Here is a 23,581-nt window from a genome sequence, read left to right as displayed (position 1 = left end):
ATGCGCTGATTCGCTATATATATATATATATATATATATATATATATGTGTGTGTGTGTGTGTGTGTATGTATGTGCACCCAAATTGAAAATATGTTCTGGATTTCTTTTCGTTCATCTTACCATGTAATCAGGGTAGTAACTGATTACATATCATCTGAATTACGTAATTACATTCCAAAAATGAAGTATTTGTATTACAGATTATTCATGCAATTTACGCAATCCTTGACATTTTCTTTTCTAAAATAGTTATATACATTCTTCCAGTTTTGTTGACATTAAGACAATAAGTTTTTATTTTGATTGTTGTTATTTTTTTTTTATTATTTATTTTAATTTTACATGTTTATGATTTAATTTGTAGCTTTTCATTAAATTCACAAAAAACTCTCTGCAGTTCCTTAACCAAACGCCAGTTTGGGAAACCTTGACATAAAGTTTAATGCCCTTCATGTTGTTAATAACAGCGAATGGAATATATTTTCTTTTTCTCTGTATTTTTTGTATATTTAAATATATTTTCTTACTCTTTGTATCAATATGGTACAAGATTATCCTATTTAAATCAATGCGATAAATGAGGTAAATCAAAAGTAATCTAAAAGTAATCTGATTATATTGCCTAAAATGTGCAATGCAATGGATTACTTTACTAACTACAATTTGTGTCATGTAATTTGGAATCGGTAGCGGACTATAACTTGCAAGTAATCTACCCTGCACTGCAAGTAATCTGCGGTCTACAATTCATGTATTCATAATCATACTGATGGCGTTTAAGTGTGTCTGTGCATTTATATGTAATAGAGAGACACCGAGAGCCCACAATGCATGAGAAGAGCTGCGTGTGAGGCATTAGTTCTGGTCTTCTCGCAGCAAGCAGATGTGTTTTGTGGAGAGGAGATGGAAGGATGTTCGCTTGGGGGATTTTGTGAGAGTGCTCTCTAACCAGATCATGCACACATCCGACCCTAATGGAGTGTGTCACATAGAAACAGCCAATCTGGACGGAGAGACCAACCTCAAACAGAGGAAGGTGGTGCCAGGCTTTTCTGCTCTGGTAAGAGCGCTGCCTATCACAAAATATATGCATTAAAGTCTAAATCACAGCTACACTGGACACTGGACACATCAGGACATGAATGTCTTTGATAAAGTATTAAATCAAGTTAAATATATACCATTATAATATAATATTCATAGAACTACAACTATACACTGTAAAAAAAAATCCGTAAAATTTACGGTAAAAAAATGGCAGCTGTGGTTGCCGGAATTTTACCGTATAAAATACGGTAACACAATTTTAGGTTTTACAGTTTTAACTTAAATTTACAGTTAAATACCGTAATTTCATTAAACTGAAATAATGCAATAAACATTCATTTAACAACATTAGGTGTAACACACAACCCTAATATACAAAACTGATGAGAAAAAACTAAGAAGAAACATAGTTATTTCAACAAAAAAACATAAAATTTGAAATGTAATGCAGGGAATTCTGGGAATGTCAATTTACGGTTATTCACTGTAAATTATACGGTCTTTTTCACTTCCAAAAACGGTATACTACCGTAAAATTACATGTAATGTCCAATACAGTTTCACATTTACCGTTAACCATTTAACAGGTTTTTACGGTAGCATTTTTACAGTCTTTTACCGTTAAATTCACGGTCATTTTTTTACAGTCAAAGTCAAATCAAATAATAAAAAAATTTATTTTTGTAGCAAAAACAGTTGTTATTGAGGGAGAAAAACGTTTTATTGCACTTTAATTCAGTTAAATTGTTTTGAAATAATGCATTTGAACATAAAATGTTAAAAATTAGTTGTTAATAATATTATTAGAACCAGTGTTTTATATAAATAATGTTCAAAATGAAAAGAAAAAGTGTTGTGAAGAAAAAACACAAATAAGATCTCAGATCTTGTGCTGCTCAATTTTTATTATTTTCTCAAAAAGATCCCAATAATCTAAAAAATATCTCACATTGTGCTCAAGATATCAAAGATTTGCCAAGATTAAAGTAATCGATCAAAAATATTTTGAAGAGAAATGTTTGTGTTAAAAAAAATCAAAACGGATTTCAAGACATACTTGATTTGAGTTGAATTCTCCCAAGACCATTATTAAAAAAGAATAGATTTTACAGTTTAAGTTTATTGTATGTGATATATCATGCTTCTGTCAAAAAAAAAAAAAACTATATTGAATAATTTGTTTTATATTTTGTTTTATATACACTACTAAATGTTTGGGGTCAGTGAGTTTTTTTTTATTTTTATTTTTTTTACTTTTTTGAATTTTTGAAAGCCTCATGTTCACAGAGTTTGCATTTATTTGATCAAAAATACAGTAAAAACACTACTATTGTGTAGTTTTACCATTTAAAATAAATGTTATATTTGAATATATTAATATATTTTAACTGTATGTCAATATATTTTAAATATATTTTATTTCTATGATGCGCAGCTGAATTTTCAGCATCATTACTCCAGTCTTCAGTGTCACATGATCTTCAGAAATCATTCTAATATGCTGCTGCTCAAGGTTGAAAGCAGTTGTGCTGCCCAATATTTTTGTGGAAACTGTGATACATTTTGTTTTTCAGGATTCACAGATGAATAAGAAGTTCGAAAGATGAGCATTTATTTGAAATGGAAATCTTTTGTAACATTATAAATGTCTTTGCCTTCACTTTTGATCAGTTTAATGAATCCTGAATAGATTAATGCAGAATAAAAGTATTATTTATTTAAAAAAAACAGCTTACTGACCCCAAACCTTAGAAAAGTTTTTTTTTAAATCCCTACCTTTTTGTATGTTTTTATACCTTAGTTTTTGACTGAAGTTTCATTATACAGATCTACTGACTCATAAGTTCATAAAGCATAACTCTGTGATTGTGTAAAAGATAGCCAAGTGTGATTGTGTTTCAGGGTGAACTATTTCAACCTCAAACATTTGACAGTACTGTAGTGTGTGAAAACCCCAACAACAACCTCAACCTGTTCAAAGGTTATGTGTGAGTATCTCAAATCAATTTCACTCAAATCACTCGATTTCATGCACAATTAACTGCATCACGACTCCATCATCATGACTGCCTCTTTTGTCAGATCCACACCAATGAACAGCATTTGTTTGGCCTTCACATTTTGTCATTCGCTAACCAGGGAAGCTGCTTAAACCCTCTGATGCATCACAAAGGAAAACATGTTCATGCTTCTTCTTTACTTAAAAACAAGTAGATAACCATTACCAATTTTCTTCTGAGAGGTGCAATCTGTCCATTGCAATAGAAAGTCATGGTAAATATTTCAGAGGCTGATGCATGAGCACTTTCATCAGCCATGTTGAATTTATGTTGTTATAAATAATAAACGCGACATTTAAAGAGGACAGTCATCTAAAACAATGGGTCAAAGGTCATGGATGTAGCATCTACCTAAATAGTTACAAATGGGTTTTAGTAGTGGACACCAGCATCAGCGGATTAAAGGAACAGTTCACCAAAAAATTAAAATCTGCTGAAAATGTATCAGATGCTCTGCAGTGAATGGGTGCCGTCAGAATGAGAGTCCAAACAGCTGATAAAAACATCACAATAATCCACAAGTAATCCACAACACTCCAGTCCATCAGTTAACATCTTGTGAAGCCAAAAGCTTTGTATTTCTAAAAAAACAAATCCATCATAAGACATTTTTAAAGCGACAGTTTGCCCAAAAATCTAAATTCTGTCATCATATCATCCTCGTGTCATTCTAAACCTGTATGTGTTTTTTCTTCTGTAGAACGCAAAAAATATATATTTTAAAGAATGTAAACTAAACAGTTGATGGTAGCCATTGACATAGTACATATTTGCCTTACATAGTGTGGCAAAAAAAATACTGTGGAAGTCAATGGCTACCGTCAACTCTTTGGTCACCAACATTCTTCAAAATATCATCTTTTGTGTTCAACAGACTAAAGAAACTTGTACAGGTTTGGAACAGCTTTATGGGGATTAAATAATGACAAAATTGTTGGGCGAACTAGTCCTTTAACTTCAAACTGTTGCTAAAATGTGAGTTCATAATCTATAATAACGCTTCCTCCAGTTAAAAAAAATTGTCTGGTCTGAATCAGGAGAGAAATCTGCACAGATCAAGCACCGTTTACAAGCCAAAACAGCTCTAAACAAATATGTTGGTGGATTTTGATTTGAGAGACAGCAGGAGATGGACTGAAGCGAAATAAAAACACCTTGATGATGGATTTGTTTCTTACAAACTTAAAAAAAATTGTCTGGTCTGAATCAGGAGAGAAATCTGCACAGATCAAGCACCGTTTACAAGCCAAAACAGCTCTAAACAAATATGTTGGTGGATTTTGATTTGAGAGACAGCAGGAGATGGACTGAAGTGAAATAAAAACACCTTGATGATGGATTTGTTTCGTACAAACATGCAGCTTTTCATTTCACAAGATGTTGATTGATTATTGTGATGTTTTTATCAGCTCTCATTCTGACGGCACCCATTCACTGCAGAGCATCCACGGGTGAGCAAGTGATGTGATGCTACATGTCTCCAAATCTGATGAAGAAACAAACTCATCTACATCTTGGATGGCCTGAGGGTGAGTCAATTTTCAGCCAATTTTCATTTTTTTGGGGAGAACTATTCCTTTAAATCTCTGTTGCGAAGTTTCCCCACACATCCACACATGAAGTAGGCTGGAAAACAGATTTGGCCCCTTTTTTGTCCCGTTGCAGCCATATTAACTGGGTTATCACGCTGAGAGATGATTCTGATGTTCCCAAGCATTATAAAGCTCTTATCCTGCTCCTCCATTCAAAGACGGGCCCGCTCCTCACGTGGCACACAGAGGTAATTAGTCTGGGTGACTAAGGAAGATGCTGTGTTTGATGTCACAGGGAGAGGCCTGATAAGAGGAGAACGGGCTTCGGCATCGATAGTCTTCTGCTGCGCGGCTGCACGGTGAGAAATACTGATGATGCAGCTGGAATAGTGGTGTACGCAGGTACATTTCATCACCACATTTGACACTCCACAGTACTGTGTGCACACATGGGATGCATTAAAATACACTACACATACTACATTACATGCATGTCAGCATTTTGTGGAGATGCACATCATTTAAACATAATTCATGTTTTTATCAAAATAATGAATCATTTGAAACGTTATACTCAAGGCACTTTTCAAAATGCACAACTTTGTACCTTATTGTTCCAAACCTGCAAGAGTTTCTTTCTTCTGTTGAACACAAAAGAAGATATTTTGAAGAATGCTGGCGACCAGACAGTTGACGATAGCCATTGACTTCCATAGTATGGAAAAAAAATACTATGGAAGTCAATGGCTACCGTCAGTTGTTTGCTCACCAACATTCTTCAAAATATCTTCTTTTGTTTTAAACGGAAGAAAGAAACTCATGCAGGTTTGGAAAACCTTGAATTTTCATTTTTGGATGAACTATCACTTTAAAAGTACATACAGTATTATTATCTAACATGTACATATTAGTACCTAAATGGTTTGTTTTGAAAGTGCACCGACACAGTGACAGCTTCTGTACCTTTTTTCTGAGTGTACTATAGTAATATCCCTTAAAAAGTACTGTAAAAAGTAGTATATTTTGATATAAGCCATTGTGCTAAACGATTAGGTTATGTGTTAAAATGACTTGTAAATGTCCTAAAAATGTTCCTAAAAACCTTAATAATAAAGTAAAGTTCTATGTTTTTATTCCGCAAGGATGCATTAAGTTGATCTAAAAGTGACAGAAAATACATTTATGTTGTTTAAAAGATTTCTATTTCCAATAAATTCTGTTTTGAACTTTCTATTTATCAAAGAATCAGGAAAAAAAAAAATTAAGTGATTTCTGAAGATCATGTGACACTGAAGACTGGAGTAATGATGCTGAAAATACAGCTGCGCATCACAGAAATAAATTACATTTTACAATATATTCACATAGAAAATAGTTTGTCTGAATCGTAATAATATTTCACCATTATTACTGTTCTTACTTTATTTTAGATCTAATAGCTAACATAAGTTTAATCAATCAATCAATCAATGCAGCCTTGGTGAGCACTTATTTCAAAAAGTAATGATGCTGAAAATACAGCTTTGATCACAGAAATAAATTACATTTTACAATATATTCACATAGAAAACAGTTTGTCTGAATTGTAATAATATTTCACCATTATTACTGTTCTTACTTTATTTTAGATCTAATAGCTAACATAAGTTTAATCAATCAATCAATCAATGCAGCCTTGGTGAGCACTTATTTCAAAAACAAAAATTTCTGAATTTTATTTGACTTTCTTCATTTCTTTCCGATTATTTTCTTTAGTTTCCCCATATGTCATCTGCAAGCAGTTTTGTTTTTATAACTCACAATGTACATTTTCATTCATCATCCCTGATCCTCATTTGTAATGATAGAGCCTAATATACTGTGGCTGTAACATCTAATAGTGTAATAAGACCATGCTATACTGTACCGCCAGACTCTGTTTTAAGTCTTTAACATCCCATTTTCACCGGAAGTGACACAACAAACTAGAACGCTCTCCCATTATCGCTCACGATCACGCGACGGCTTAGTTGATTATAATAGGCGCATTATATCGCACACAGATGGCAGCTGAAGTTTTCTGTAGCCCACTGTTTCTCTCTTGATAAATTATACACATGGCATGGCTTATAAATGACCGTTGCTATTTTACAAATGTTCTTGTTTTTACGCCATGATTTATTCATTGCAGGACACGAGACCAAATCCATGTTAAACAACAGCGGGCCCAGGTACAAGCGCAGCAAGATCTAGAGGAAGATGAATATGGATGTGCTCTTCTGCGTGATTCTTCTATTTTTCATGTGTCTCATCGGAGTCCTGGGTACAGTACGGGGAACAAGCCCCTCGATAATTCAAGACGCACTACACGCTGAGCACAAAGTGCATTACTTTAACATACAAGCTCTGATTCTGGAATAGTGGTGTATGCAGCTACATTTCATCACCACATTTGTGACCCTGGAGCACAAAAGCAGTCTTAAGTCGCTGGGGTATATTTGTAGCAATAGCCAACAATACATTGTATGGGTCAAAATTATAAATTTTTCGTTTATGCCAAAAATCATTAGGATATTAAGTAAAGATCATGTTCCATAAAGATATTTTGTAAATGTTCTACTGTAAATATATCAAAACTTAATTTTTGATTAGTAATATGCATTGCTAAGAACTTCATTTGGACAACTTTAAAGATGATTTTCTCAATATTTAGATTTTTTTGCACCCTCAGATTCCAGATTTTCAAATAGTTGTATCTCAGCCAAATATTGTGCTATCCTAACAAACCATACATCAATGGAAATATTATTTATTCAGCTTTCAGATGATGTATAAATGTCAATTTCGAAAAATTGACCCTTATGACACTCCACAGTAATGTGTGCTCACATGGGATGCACTAAAATACACTACATATACTACATTACATACATGTCATTATTTTGTGGAGATGCACGTTATTTAAACATAATTATTGTTTTTATCAAAGTAATTAATCATTTGTAACATTGTACGCATTTGTAACATTGCAGTACACCTTTGTACCTATCCCTGAAGGGTGCATATTAATACCTTACAGGGACAGTTCACCCCCGAAAAATGAAAATTCTGTCATCATTTGCTCACCCTCAAGTTATTCCAAACCTGCAAGAGTTTCTTTCTTCTGTTGAACACAAAAGAAGATATTTTGAAGAATGCTGGCAACCGGACAGTTGACGGTAGCCATTGACTTCCATAGTATGGAAAAAAAATACTATGGAAGTCAATGGCTACCGTCAGTTATTTGCTCACCAACATTCTTCAAAATATCTTCTTTTGTGTTGAACGGAAGAAAGACATTTGGGTGAGCAAATGATAACAGAATTTTCATTTTTGGGTGACCTATCCCTTTAAAAGTACATATTAGTACCTAAATGGTTCATATTTGTATTTTTTGAAAGAGTACCGCCACAACTTTTGTACCTTTTTTGTGAGTGCACTATAATAATATCCCTTAAAAAGTACTGTAATACTAGCATACCATGGTACTTTGCTATAAGCCATTGTGTTAAACGATTAGGTTATGCATTAAAATTACATGTTAATGTCCTAAAAATATCCTAAAAACCTTATATAATAATAAACCTTTATTATAACCTATAATAATAAAGTAAAGTTCTATATTTGTATTCAGCAAGGATGCATTAAGTTGATCTAAAAGTGACAGAAAAGACATTTATAAACATTTGAACTTGCTATTTCTCAACGAATCCTGAAAAAATGTATCAGTTTCCAAAAAAAAATAATATGAAGTGGTTTCTGAAGGATCATGTGACACTGAAGACCGGAGTAATGATTACTTGCAACATGCAAGCTGCAAAATGACACTGATTCTGAGCTCTGAACAGCTCGGCTCAGTGTCTGTTCTTCATCATACAGAGATAAAGAATAAAGTGCTGTTACGACCTCACACAATCCTCACGCTCTCGTTTCCTTCTGTAAGGCGTGAGCAAAAGAAGGACACTACAGACGCCCAGAATAGCTCGCTCACACGCCAGTCTCTAATGAAAGCAATGATTAATCTCGCTCTCTCTTTCTCTGTGCTTCGAGTTCAATGACGCTTTATTGGAATATCTATATTGAAATACAGTACTGTCAAAAGCAGTGTCATTAATGAATGTAAATGTCTCTTTCTCACAGGCCATGCGATCTGGTTGGAAACTTTTACCAGCATGTCCTCATACATCGTCCCTGACAGTAATGGCAATTACATTCCTTCAGTCCTAGCGGGATTTTACATGTTCTTCACCATGATCATCTTACTACAGGTACACAATCTGTCACTCGCAAGGCTTATGTTAAGCAGGTTTAAGTGAAAGTAATGGCCACGTTTCACCGAAAGGGTAAGATGACATAAATGTATCATAGCATACAATGTAACTAGTTTTAAACTTAATTTCTCCATTTAGCCTAAAGGGATAGTTCACTCAAAAATGAAACTTTTCCATCACTTTCTCACTTCTAACTTTACTGTGGAAGTCAATGGGTGCCAACAACTGTTTGGTTACCCACGTTCTTACTAACAATATGTGTTCAGCAGAAGAAAAAAAATCATACAGGTTTGGAACAACCTGAGGGTGAATAAATGATGACAACGTTTTCATTTTTGGGTGAAATAGCCATATAAATATTGATTTTTGGCCTGTCCCACCTCAGAGACCTTGGGCATTTTGACTGCATAAAATGACAAAAATTATATAACAATTTCAGAATTTTGATATTCACGTTATTGTAGTACTATTTTTATTCATCTATTTATTTATTTATTTATTTATTATTAAATATGTTCCATATTATGTTAGCACATGGTTTTTGCGCATTACAATGTTTTTGTGCTTAGCTCATGGTTTTTGCGCATTACGACATTTTTTTGTTGTTAGCAAATGGTTTTTGCGCATTACAATGTTTTTGTGCTTAGCTCATGGTTTTTGCGCATTCCGACATTTTTTGTTGTTACCAAATGGTTTTTGCGCATTACGACATTTTTTTGTTGTTAGCAAATGTTTTTTGCGCATTACGACATTGTTTTGTTGTTAGCAAATGGTTTTTGCGCATTACAACATTTTTTTGTTGTTAGCACATAGTTTTTGCGCATTACGAAATTTGTTTGTTGTTAGCACATAGTTTTTGCGCATTACGAAATTTGTTTGTTGTTAGCACATAGTTTTTGCGCATTACGAAATTTGTTTGTTGTTAGCACATAGTTTTTGCGCATTACGAAATTTGTTTGTTGTTAGCACATAGTTTTTGCGCATTACGAAATTTGTTTGTTGTTAGCACATAGTTTTTGCGCATTACGAAATTTGTTTGTTGTTAGCACATAGTTTTTGCGCATTACGACATTTTTTTGTTGTTAGCAAAGGGTTTTTGCGCATTACGACATTTTTCTGTTGTTAGCAAATGGTTTTTGCGCATTACGACATTTTTTGTTGTTAGCAAATGGTTTTTGCGCATTACAATGTATTTGTGCTTAGCTCATGGTTTTTGCGCATTACGACTTTTTTTGTTGTTAGCACATGGTTTTTGCGCATTACGACATTTTTTTTGTTGTTAGCACATGGTTTTTGCGCATTACAAAATTTATTTGTTGTTAGCAAATGGTTTTTGCGCATTACGACATTTTTTTGTTGTTAGCAAAGGGTTTTTGCACGACATTTTTTTGCTGTTAACAAATGTTTTTTGCGCATTACGAAATTTGTTTGTTGTTAGCACATGGTTTTTGCGCATTATGACATTTTTTTGTTGTTAGCAAATGGTTTTTGCGCATTACGACTTTTTTTGTTGTCAGCACATGGTTTTTGCACATTACGAAATTTGTTTGTTGTTAGCACATGGTTTTTGCGCATTACAAATTTTTTTGTTGTTAGCAAATACTTTTTGCGCATTACGACATTTTTTTGTTGTTAGCTCATGGTTTTTGCGCATTACGACATTTTTTTGTTGTTAGGAAATGGTTTTTGCGCATTACGAAATTAGTTTGTTGTTAGCACATGGTTTTTGCGCATTACAAATTTTTTTGTTGTTAGCAAATGGTTTTTGCGCATTACGACATTTTTTTTATTGTTAGTTCATGGTTTTTGCACATTACGAAATTTTTTTGTTGTTAGCACATGGTTTTTGTGCATTACGACATTTTTTTGTTGTTAGCGCATGGTTTTTGCGCATTACGACATTTTTTTGCTTTTAACAAATGTTTTTGCGCATTACGAAATTTGTTTGTTGTTAGCAAATGGTTTTTGCGCATTACGACATTTTTTTGTTGTTAGCACATGGTTTTTGCGCATTACAACATTTTTTAGTTGTTAGCACATGGTTTTTGCGCATTAAGAACATTTTTTAGTTGTTAGCACATGGTTTTTGCACATTACAATTTTTTTTGTTGTTAGCACATGGTTTTTGCGCATTACGAAATGTTTTTGTTGTTAGCACATGGTTTTTGCGCATTACAATTTTTTTTGTTGTTAGCACATGGTTTTTGCGCATTACAATTTTTTTGTTGTTAGCACATGGTTTTTGCGCATTAACATTTTTTTTATTGTTAGCACATGGTTTTTGCGCATTATGAAATGTTTTTGTTGTTAGCACATGGTTTTTGCGCATTACAATTTTTTTTGTTGTTAGCACATGGTTTTTGCGCATTACAATTTTTTTGTTGTTAGCACATGGTTTTTGCGCATTAACATTTTTTTTATTGTTAGCACATGGTTTTTGCGCATTATGAAATGTTTTTGTTGTTAGCACATGGTTTTTGCGCATTACAATTTTTTTTGTTGTTAGCACATAGTTTTTGCGCATTATGAAATGTTTTTGTTGTTAGCATATGGCTTTTGCACATTACGAAATGTTTTTTTTGTTAGCATATGGTTTTTGTGCATTACAAAAAATATTTGTTGTTAGCATATGGCTTTTGCGCATTATGAAATGTTTTTGTTGTTAGCATATGGCTTTTGCGCATTACGAAATGTTTTTTTTGTTAGCATATGGTTTTTGTGCATTACGAAATGTTTTTGTTGTTAGCACATGGCTTTTGCGCATTACGAGATGTTTTTGTTGTTAGCATATGGTTTTTGTGCATTACGAAATGTTTTTGTTGTTAGCACATGGCTTTTGCGCATTACGAGATGTTTTTGTTGTTAGCATATGGTTTTTGTGCATTACGAAATGTTTTTGTTGTTAGCACATGGCTTTTGCGCATTACGAGATGTTTTTGTTGTTAGCATATGGTTTTTGTGCATTACGAAATGTTTTTGTTGTTAGCATATGGCTTTTGCGCATTACGAAATGTTTTTGTTGTTAGCACATGGTTTTTGTGCATTACAAAATTTTTTTGTTTTTAGCATATGGTTTTTGCGCATTACAATTTTTTTTGTATTGTAAGGCTTTTGTATTTTTTTTGTATTGTAAAGGTAGGCTCCAACTAAGTGACATCTTAATTTTGACATCTAAGTTTGCAACACTGACATAATTATTTATTTATTTATTTACATTACATCTCACATACAGTATATAATTTTAAACTTGTATTTAGATGTCCAGAATTGTATTAAAATAGCAAAAACAGCTAACCTCAAAATAAAATTGTTTATATAATATTTAGTTTTGCCTTCTGAGGTGAAATAATATTCTAATATTTAGTTTCACCTTTCCTGAAAGTTAAGCACCTCTTTTCAATGCCCGTTTGCTTTAAAAAAAGCTTTATATTGTACCCCGTTCATGGAATGTGACGAAGACTGAGATTGCAGATGTTTATCTGGCTCCTAACACTAATATTTCCAGGACTTTCTCTCTAGGTGATGATCCCTGTTTCACTGTACGTGTCCATTGAGCTGGTGAAGATGGGGCAGATCTTCTTCATCACTCAGGATGTGGAACTGTACGACGAGGAGCTGGCTACGTCTGTGTTCTTTAATGAGCGCATTGTTAGTAAATCACACGCAGAATTTTCCCCTCCCATCGGCGCATTTACGGCGCTCTAACGCTAATTTGCCCTGTTTAGTAAATCTGGCCCCAAACTTTTAATTTTTAATTTTTTAAAAGTTTTTCAAATTAATTTCTTTTTTATTCATTTATTTATTTTTAAATAAATATTTTCTTTAGTTTGCTGTAAATTGGTATAATTAGCTTAAGGAATAATAAGGATGGCGTTCCTCAGCTGCTCGTCAGTGGAGCAAATGAAGAGGAGGAGGTCACTGTCTACCAACATACAAAGCTTCCTCTGCTCTTCCCTCTGGAAGAATTACAGGACATCCACACAGGGGACAAAAATCCCGCCAACACTCAAGTCACAGCTGCCAGTCGGCGCAGATCAAAAGTGGCAGCAGGAGCCCAAAGTGACATGGCCTTCAGCAGTCCTCTGGTGAGATCATAGATCAGAAGACGCTGATATCTGTGTGTTCGGGGTGAAGGTTGGGAATTCAGGATGATTTGTTTTGAAAGAAAAGTCTCTTTCAGGCTCATTGGAAAAATGTCACTACCTAAATTTTAGCAAACTCCAAAAAACACACTTATGCGTTCAATTCACTGCAGTTTCCAGCTGAAATGAACACTAGTGGCAGTAAAACACCAACAACTGTTCAAACAAATTATGATTATCGATTACTTATTTTACACAGTTCCTTGCACGATAGTATGTTATGACCTCAAAACATCTTTACCATAGTGCATGATTTGTAAACAATTACATTTTGATGTTTACAATACATACTGTAACCAGTGTATGTAAGGCTTTTCTAATTTAGTAAACTTGCTCGGTAGCGCACCTGATACAGCAGAGATTGAATTTCTGAACTGCTGTGATATTTGCATTAACCAATATAACAGATATTTTGAAGAATGTTAGTAACCAAACAGTTGACGGTAGCCATTGACTTCCATAGTACGGGAAAAAATAGTATGGAAGTCAATGGCTACCGTCAACGTTTTGGTTAATAACATTCTCAAAATATCTTCTTTTGTGTTCAACAGAAGAAATTAATTCATACAGGTTTGGAAAAACTTGAGGGTGAGCAAAAGGTGACAGAAATATAATTTTTGGCTAGACTGTCCCTTTTAGACAAAACTGAACACACTTTTTAGTGTCAGACTTTTCACTTCCAAACTGCTGTGCTACAAGCAACAAAATATAATTTTGCAAAATTGTACCCACAGGCACTGGTCTGTTTAATTAATCTGCAATGGAGAAAAAAATTATATCGCTTACAGCGACTCCTGTGGTCATGTCACCTAAAAAAGCGATGTGAAATTTACCCAGAACAATGTATTTCAGGTTTGAGAAATGTAGGCAGAATCATGTATTTTCAGTGAGCCTGGGTTGCAAGATTGACTGGATATTTTGAAAATTATTTTATTGCTCACTATTTTTGTATTGTTTTCCATTACAGATATCTAAACATTCTTAAATCAAGATGCATTTACTTGAGAAGCAAGATATTAAAGGGATAGTTCAACCAAAAATTTAAATTCTGTCATCATTTACATAATTTATATGTCGTTCCAAACCTGTATGAATTTCATTCTTCGTTAAACGCAAAAGAAGATATTTTGAAGAATGTTGGTAACCAAACAGTTGACGGTAGCCACTGACTTCCATAATATTTGCTTCCATACTATTGAAGTCAATGGCTACCGCCAACTCTTACCAACATTCTTCAAAATATCTTCATATGTGTTTAACAGAATAAAGAAGGTACAGGTTTGGAAAAACATGAATGTGAGTAAATGATGACAAGAGTTTCCATTTTTGGGTGAACTATCCCTTTAAATCTTGTTTTCTGAACATTTTTGTTAGTTTTTGCTTAAAACAAGAAACAATATCTGCCAATGGGGTAAGAAAAATAATCTTGATTTCCCTTTGAGTTAAGTTTATTTTTCTTACCCCATTGGCAGATGTTTATTCTTGTTTTATGCAAAAACGAAAAAAAAATTTGATACATTTTTTTTTCAGAAAACAAGACTTAATATCTTGATTTTAGATTGTTTAAACAAAAATAAAACAGAAATACTAAGTAAGAAAACCATTTTTTTGCAGTGTAATGGCAATTCAGTAGATGAAAGAGAAGCTCATTTTGCATTTTGCCACCCTCTCAGATGCCCAACCCATAAAATAATCAAATATTGTAAATGACAGCATATTAAATCTGAATAAAGCCGAAATGTGTCATTTCTGACGTCTCGCCCCTGACCCATTCTCCTACATGCTCACGGTCTGCCCCGCAGATGGCCGAGCAGTTTGGGTTCATTTATGAGCACAGCGATGCTGGCTCGGATCCGCTCGGTTTCGATCTGTTGACATATGGGGCCGCCGGGGTGCATTAAACCTGGGCTACTGCTACTGTACAGATCGTCTCGCGCCCCGCTGCCTCTTCGCGTGACGTCGCGCCTTTTGTTGTCATACGATGTTGTACGATTTTCCACCTATGGAAACAAACCGCATGGTCTTGTTGTGCATGATGTAATCGCAGCCGTACTTCCTCCAACAGGAAACGGTGGTGGTTCCAGACAGGAAGCTGATGCTGGAGGTGGAGCGTCAGGTGGCGAGCATCCAGACCGGGCCCTACCTGGACTTTTTTCTGGCTTTGGCCATCTGCAACACAGTGCTAGTTTCCTCCGCGACGGCCCAAAGACGGAGGGTGAGAACGAACGCTGACCTTGCTGGAGCCGAGAGGGTTGAGGACGTGCTCAAAAACGGCCCTCATGCCAAAACAATAACAATAATAAAGCCATGTAAATTATGCCTCTTGCACACTGAGTACCTCATTGCCACGAGATATTTTACTACTGCCCCTGCATGACTAATTCTTCTTCAGCTCGTGCATCGCAGCCCGGTGGTATGTTTTATAATTACTACATTTTAATTCTCCAGCAAGCACTTACTTGGTGCATGCAATTTGATTTTTCATCCGTCGTCCCCCAAGTCCGCCCCACATGCGTCTGTAATGAGTCGAGTCTGAGAGAGAAGTTTAGTGAAGCTGAGGATCCTTCACTGCTGGTCAGCGCTAATTTCCCAAATTGCACTCGAGGACCCCGAGCGAAGCACTTTGTCCTGGGTAGAAATTATATTTGGCCTCAGACCTGTAGCACTGAGACGTTCAAAGACATCGGGTCAACATTAATTAAGTTGATTACCAATGGAGCATGATTGTATCACCCTGGGTCCATCACAACTTAAGAGGCGGCCGCAGTGTATGCAGATCCACCGCACCTGAAGAACTCCATTATTAGTGTGTTTTAGAGCGTTATGCAGATCATAATTGACCGAACACAAGAAAATCTGATCTAACTGATTCATTTCGGAATTGAGTTTTTACCAATTATTTAAAAATAAAAACAAATATCCATATAATGCTATTAAATACAACTTCTACGGCTATATTTAACGAAAGTATACTATTTACCGATACGTACACTACCGTTCAAAAGTCTGGGGTCAGTAAGATTTTCATTTTTGTATTTGATCAAAAATACAGTAAAAACAGTAATATCGTAAACTATTATTAGAATTTAAAGTAACTTTTGTGTTTTAGATTATTAGTGTATTTTAGAGCGTTATGCAGGAAATGGGCTCTGTTTCAATATTTGCAATATTTCAGGTTTATCATAATTAACCAAACACAAGAAAATCTGATCTAACTGATTCATTTCGGAATTTAGTTTTTACCAATTATATATATATATATAAATCCATATAATGCTATTAAATACAACTTATACGGCTATATTTAAGGAAAGTGGGCTATTAACCGATACGTACACTACCTTTCAAAAGTCTGGGGTCAGTAAGATTTTTGTATTTGATTAGAAATACAGTAAAAACAGTAATATTGCAAACTATTATTAGAATTTAAAGTAACTTTTGTGTTTCAGATTATTAGTGTATTTTAGAGCATTATGCAGGAACATGGGCTCCGTTTCAATATTTGCAATATTTCAGGTTTATCATAATTAACCGAACACACATACAGAAAATCTGATTTAACAAATCCATTTCATTCAATTTTTTACCAATTATTTACTTAAATAAATCCATATAATGATATTAATTGCAACTTATACCATTATCTCTACAGAAAGTGGACTATTTGTGATATTACAAATAACAAATATGTACACTACTGTTCAAACGTTTGGGTCAGTAAGATTTTTGCTAGGCTATGCATATTTGACTAAAAATACAGTAAACGCACTAATATTGTAAAATTTAAATTTTAAAGTAACTTTTGTATTTCAGTACATTTGATTACATTTTCAAAATCACATGATCCTTCAGAAATCATTCTAATTTGAATATTTGCTGCTCAAGAAACATTTATTCTTCTTAATAATGATCAATTATTATCATGATACATTTTTAAGGATAATTGTTGAAGAGAAGATTCAAAGGAACAGCATTTATTTGAAATAGAAATATTTTGGAACATTATAAATGTCTTTATTACTTTTTTATCAATTGAATTTGTCCTTGTTAAATAAAAGTATACATTTCTTTAAAAAAAAATAGTTGCATAGGTATTTTGTCATGTCCCCTTCTTGAAACTAGATTTTAAGCTATTTTAATATGAGCACATATTTCTGATCATAAATTAGCTTACAATATTAGCAGTTTACTCATTTATTTAAAAAAATAATTTTTATTATTAATGAAAATGAATATAAATGAATGTTAAATGTTAAATGAATTTTAAAAATGTGTTTGTTTTATTTAAACAATGTTTTGTTTGTTTGTTTGTTTTTTATTAATAATTTTTTTATGGAACAAAAACAGAGATGGTTAAAAAAAAAAAGTGGAAAAAAATAGAGATGGTTAAAAAAAATATGATTAAAAAAATGCTGATTGTGGATGACAATCTGCAAAATCCACATGAAAGTATAATAAAACGTATAATGATCCAAATGACTTGTGCACTTTATTCCAAGTCTTCTGAAATCATACGATAGCTCAAGAAAGCAAAGGAACCGGCTACAATTCAAGTTTCTGATGTTCAAATGAAATGTGATTGAAATAAGTCACCGTGGCAGATTTGAATGTATGTGTGGTGTGTTTCACAGATTGAGGCAAAGCTAGCTGTAAAGAGCTTGACATGTACGCCGGGAATGGATTGCGGACGCTGTGCTTTGCCAAGAAGGTAGAAGTTTTGTGGAAATGGTTGTAGTAAGACTCAGCGGTGCTCGTGGAGAGCTGTGTGCTTTTCTCTGGAGGTCATCAGGGCCTGGTCTGCTGTCAGACATGCATGAGAGAGAAGAGCGTCTCATGGAAACCGCAAACTTCACTCTGCTGGGTGCCATCCTACACTCTTACACAGAAGAACACATTTGGGTTTCCCAGAAAACCTTTCAGGGAATAGATCATACAAGAACCATTTTTTTCTTAGTGTGAGAAACAGGTTCATCAAAAAAATAAAAGAAACACGGTTCCACTGTAAAGAACCTATGGAAGCATGTTTCTGCCACTGAATAAAAACGTCAAAAAAGTAATGAAAGTAATAAAAGTAAACTTTTTATCTCACAATTCTGAGAAAAACATTTTTTTCTCTGAATTCTGAGTTTATATCTTGCAATTCTGTTTTAATGTTTCTGCCATGGTATAAAAAAAAAGGTAATAGGACATTTTACTCACAAACATGAGTTTATATCTCTAATTTCTGACTTTTCCCCTAGAATTCAGAATTTACGTCTTGCAATTTTGACTTTTATCTCTGAAAAATCCAGCAACTTTTGATCTCACAATACTGACTTTTTCCCTGAAATCAGAGTTTACATCTTGCAATTGTTATTTTATTTTATTTTATTTTACCATGGAATAAATGATCTAAAAGTTAGTCGCAACTTTTTATTTCACAAGTCTGATTTTTTTTATACAGTATCTCATACAGATCTCACAATTTTCTGAGTTTACATTTCACAATTTATTTTTTTCTGCTATGGTGTAAAAAAATTAAAAAGGTAATAGGACTTTTATCTCGTAAATGTGAGTTTATATCTCTCATTTCTGACTTTTTCCCCTTGAATTCAGAATTTACGTCTTGCAATTTTGACTTTTTTTTCTCTGAATTCTGAGTTTACATAATTCTGTTTTATTCCATGGTTTAAAAAATAAAAAAGGTAACAGTGACCTTTTATTTAGTCTGACTTTTCTGACTTTTTTCACAATTTTTTTTTTTCCCCAGAATTTTTCCAGAAAGTTAATATCTCACAATTCTGAGTTTATAATTTGTAATTCTGACTTCAGTCTCTGAATTGTGAATAAAAAGGCACAGCTGGCAGAAATGCGATGCCATAAGAACCTTTTATATAATGGGAATGATCCATGAATGTCAATTGTTCTTCACAGAATCATGAGCGCCAGTAAAGACTCTTCATGTTTAAGCGTGTGATCATCCAGATGACATTCAAAGTCAGTTTTGTGACATGAAATGTAATCTGACCTTCTGGAGGTTCCCACAGCGTTTCAGTGCCACGTAAAATAAATCAATGATTACAAGATTCAATTAGGAATGTTTTGAGAGTAAAATCAAAATTATGAGAATAAAGTCGTAGCAAAATGAGATTAATTGTATTGAGAATAAAAAACCAAGTTAGAGCCCATTTCAATCTTTTATTATGGGTTTTAATGCTAAATACATGAGAAAAATGAAAGGTTGGATGCCACAGATGTTTTTTGTTTTTTGTTTTTTGTGTAGTAGATGGAATTTTCACTTTAATTAACTTTATTCGCACAATATACTACTTTATTCTCAAAATATTATGACTTTAATCTCATATATGACTTTATTCTCAAAACATTACGACTTGAATTTCATAATACTACTTATTTATGTTTGAAATATTATGACTTTAATCTCATATTACTACGACTTTATTCTCAAAAATTATGATTTTAATATCATATTGCTACTTATTTATTCTCAAAATATTATGACTTTAATCTCGTAATGCTAATTATTTATTCTCAAAATATTACTATTTTAATCTCATAATGCTAATTATTTGTTTTCGAAATATTCCTAATTTAATCTCATAATGCTATGACTTTATCCTCAAAATATTACGACTTTAATTTCATAATACTACTTATTTATTTTTTAAATATTATAAAGTTAATCTCATAATGCTATGACTTTATTCTCAAAAATTACGATTTTAATCTCATAATGCTAATTATTTATTCTCAAAATATTACTATTTTAATCTCATATTACTACTTATTTATTCTCAATATGTTACGATTTTAATTTCATAATGCTAATTATTTATTCTCAAAGTATTACTATTTTAATCTCATAATGCTAATTATTTATTCTCAAAATATTATGATTTTAATCTCATATTACTACTTATTTGTTTTCGAAATATTCCAAATTTAATATCATAATACTATGACTTTATTCTCAAAATATTGGGACTTAAATTTCGTAATGCTACTTATTTTTTCTTAAAATATTACGACTTTAATCTCATATTGCTACGACTTTATTCTCCTACTTTTGGCTTTATTTTCAAAACACTGTGACTTTAATCTCGTAATCGTAGATTTATTTTGTATTTTACGTGGCACTAAAACGCTGTCGTACATTAGTATTGTTAAACCAGGTCTTCCGCGCAGGATCAGCCGGGTCAGATATCTCAGTAAGAGCATGTTGTGTGTTTGTCACTGGGTTTAAAACACTGAACCGCACAAAAGGAAAAGGGTTAATTGGTTTATCTGGGACGCCTCATCTTGTGCATCTAAAACCTTCGCTTTCGGTTGTCCTAGATTTTCATGAGGTAGCCTATAAGATAATTTATCATCCTCTTATATCTTAGTTTATTCCCTAATAGAAATCTGCGTGGAAATGAGAGAATCATAAGCCATTTATGTAACATAGTGACTTGGGCAACAACTGAAATTTAATTTAGCCATAAGCCAGATATATTCGTGTTGAAACATACAGCAGTGCCAGACTGTAAAGTATGTGACTTCATGACATGATGATGTCTCATGAATATTAATTAGATCATGATGTCATTGTAAGATAACTTGCATTCACGTAATCTGGTTTAGGATCAGATATGAAATGTTTGATGTGACGTCATGTTAACGTGTGCCACAATGCTCTTGTGATAAAGAGGCAGCAGTTGATCTTCACTGCAAACTGAAAGCATGATGGGAAATGACTTGCTGACATCACAGCTTAGATGGAAGCTCATTGGCTTAGAACAACTGTGATGTTTTTGTCTCGTCTACAATGTTAGTCTGTTATCACTAATATTCATTCAGACTAAAAATGCATGGAGAAAGAATAAATTAAATGGTAGGTATGTGACTGTTCAAAAGTTTGGAGTTGATACGATTTTTTTTTTTTAAAGAAAGAAATTAATTTATGATGTTTTAATAAATTATTTATTATGTACATTTATAATGTTATAAAATATTTATATTTCAAATGAATGCTGTTCTTTTTCAACTTTCTATCCATCTGTGAAACCAGAAAAATAAATGTTTCCACAAAAATATTAGGCACTAAGCACAACTGTTTTCAACATTGATAATAATCAGAAATCAGCAGAAATCAGCATATTAGAATGATTTCTGAAGATCATGTGACACTGAAGACTGGAGCAATGATGCTGAAAATACAGCTTTGATCACAGGAATAAATTACATTTTAACAGATATTCACATAGAAAACAGCTGTTTTGTTTTATAATAATATTTTACCAATTTTCAGTTTTTAATGTAGATTTGATATAATTAATGCATGATGGTGAGACTTAAGAGACTGCTTTCAAAAAAATCTAAACATTTTACAGACCCTAAACGTTTGAATGGTAGCAGGGTTATTATAGTTATACTATTACTTAACTTAAAATGTTAAAAACATTCTCGCTAATCTGAAATAAATATGAAATAAAAACATAAATATTAGATGAAAAACTAAACACAGTTAGACATGTAGCCTTGGCAACTAACTCAAATAATTTACGTTGAAGCAATAAAATAACTAACTTAAAATAAATAGAAATGAAGACCAAAATTGAAATAAAAATAAAGCCAAAGCCAAAAATAACTAATAAAAATGACAAACAAAATTACTAAGAATTAAAATAATATAAAAATGGCAGCTAATTCAAAATATTATTAAAAACTGAGTATATTAATAATAATAATACTAAAATAACACTGAACAGTAGCGTACAATGACAATAAATTCTCTCAATAAATCTTCTAGTGTTTAACAATAATCAAATCTAACCTACTTATTTCTCCTGACGTTACTTTGACTGGGTGGCAAGTCATTAGGCATTTTATGACATAAAAGTGTGTGTGTTAATATTTGACTGTTCCAAGAATTTGCAGTTTTTTAAAATTTTTATTATATATTTTTTTTTGAGTCTTTAGAGGTTTTTTAAGATTACAGCATGTCTAAATTATTCTCTTTTGTGTCAGACTTTCAGTGTTTTTCCTGAAATGCCCTTTTTCTCTTTGACGTGCAGACAGTGGTGCATTGGGCATTATGTAGCATTAGGGCTGGATCGAAAATATCAATTCCTTGATTTTAAACGACTCATTTTGATTAACCAATATCAATATTTAAAGGGATAGTTCACCCAAAAATAAAAATGAAGTCATCATTTACTCATCCTTGTGTTGTTCCAGTGTTGTTGTAAAATTAGCTTTTGTGGTCTGAAAAAGAAAGAACGGCACATGGCATTAGAACAGCACAGGGTGAGTAAATTATGATTTGATTTTCATTTTTGGGTGAACTACCCCTTTAAATCCCAAGAATCATTCTCTGTTGTTTTGAGTTGATGCGTGAAGAAAACATAATGAAACATTATTTATACTGCGCCTCTTATCAATTAAATCGCAATAAGCTTTGTGTTTTGTTACCTTTGATTTGAAACAAAGTCTCAGCTTCCAGATTCTGTCAGTTTTATTGTGAAATTCAAACAATAAATGCTGTTTTGACGCTCTTTAATGTGGAGTGACAGATGAGCTGTAACCGCTTCCGTTCAAGCGGCAGCACAAAGTGCACGTGAACTGATCATCTCTTCTGCTTTACTACCAGTTATTGCACAAAATAAACATGAATGAACGTTAGAAGGTATGTTGAAAGAAAGAGAACAACTCACCGATATGTATAAAGTCTCATATATAATCGCTCAGTCAGTGTTTTAACCACGGAAAGACGTCAATGAAGCTAAACATAACATCAGATTTACCTCAGAAAAGCCATTCAAGTGACCATAAACTTATAGTTAGCTTGAAAAATGAACTGTAAAAAGGAGCATTTTGCTAAATATATGCACTATATTACATATTCATTATATTTGTACTTTATCTGTTCTTCAATATTTAATGTATGTTTGGATAACTCCATCATTATAGCAAATTATGATATTCAGTTTAAATGTTAATATTTAAACAAAGTGGACAAACTGGAGTAGAAACATGATTATATATCGTTAAAAAGTTATTATAATAAATTTTACCCACCCCAAACTTTTGAATGGTAGCAGGGTTATTATAGTCAACTCAAACTTGAACTTTTGAAAACATTTTTTTTTAATAATCTGAAATAAAATACACATTATCTTTATTAACAAACATATGTGAACTATAAACAAGTACATTCTCGCCTGAAAACCTCTGACAGGGTTTATTGAATAGTTTGCAGCATGAGAGATTCTTTTCCTTGGAAAAAAAAATTGACATGAACTATATCTGATTGCTTATATATCCAAATTAATATCGAATTGACTCAGGATTGAATCTGAATCGAAATGCAAGCTTGCGAATCGAAAACGAATTGATGTGTTATTTCCTATGTTTACCTTGTAAAGCACTTTGGGCAAGTTGTATTTATATAGTGCTATAGAAAGAAAGAAAGAAAGAGAGAGAGAGAGAGAGAGAGAGAGAGAGAGAGAGAGAGAGAGAGAGAGAGAA

The 23,581-nt window shown here is 32.9% G+C and overlaps 1 pseudogene; it reads left to right on the top strand.

The window, feature by feature from the left end:
- Positions 1–23,581, top strand: part of LOC107684845 (probable phospholipid-transporting ATPase VB) — a 35,495-nt pseudogene that overhangs the window by 10,627 nt on the left and 1,287 nt on the right.

Source organism: Sinocyclocheilus anshuiensis, unplaced genomic scaffold (genome assembly GCF_001515605.1).
Source record: "Sinocyclocheilus anshuiensis isolate Anshui unplaced genomic scaffold, SAMN03320099.WGS_v1.1 scaffold121, whole genome shotgun sequence".
NCBI classification, from domain to species: domain Eukaryota; kingdom Metazoa; phylum Chordata; class Actinopteri; order Cypriniformes; family Cyprinidae; genus Sinocyclocheilus; species Sinocyclocheilus anshuiensis.
This window is presented reverse-complemented; position numbering and strand designations above follow the sequence as displayed.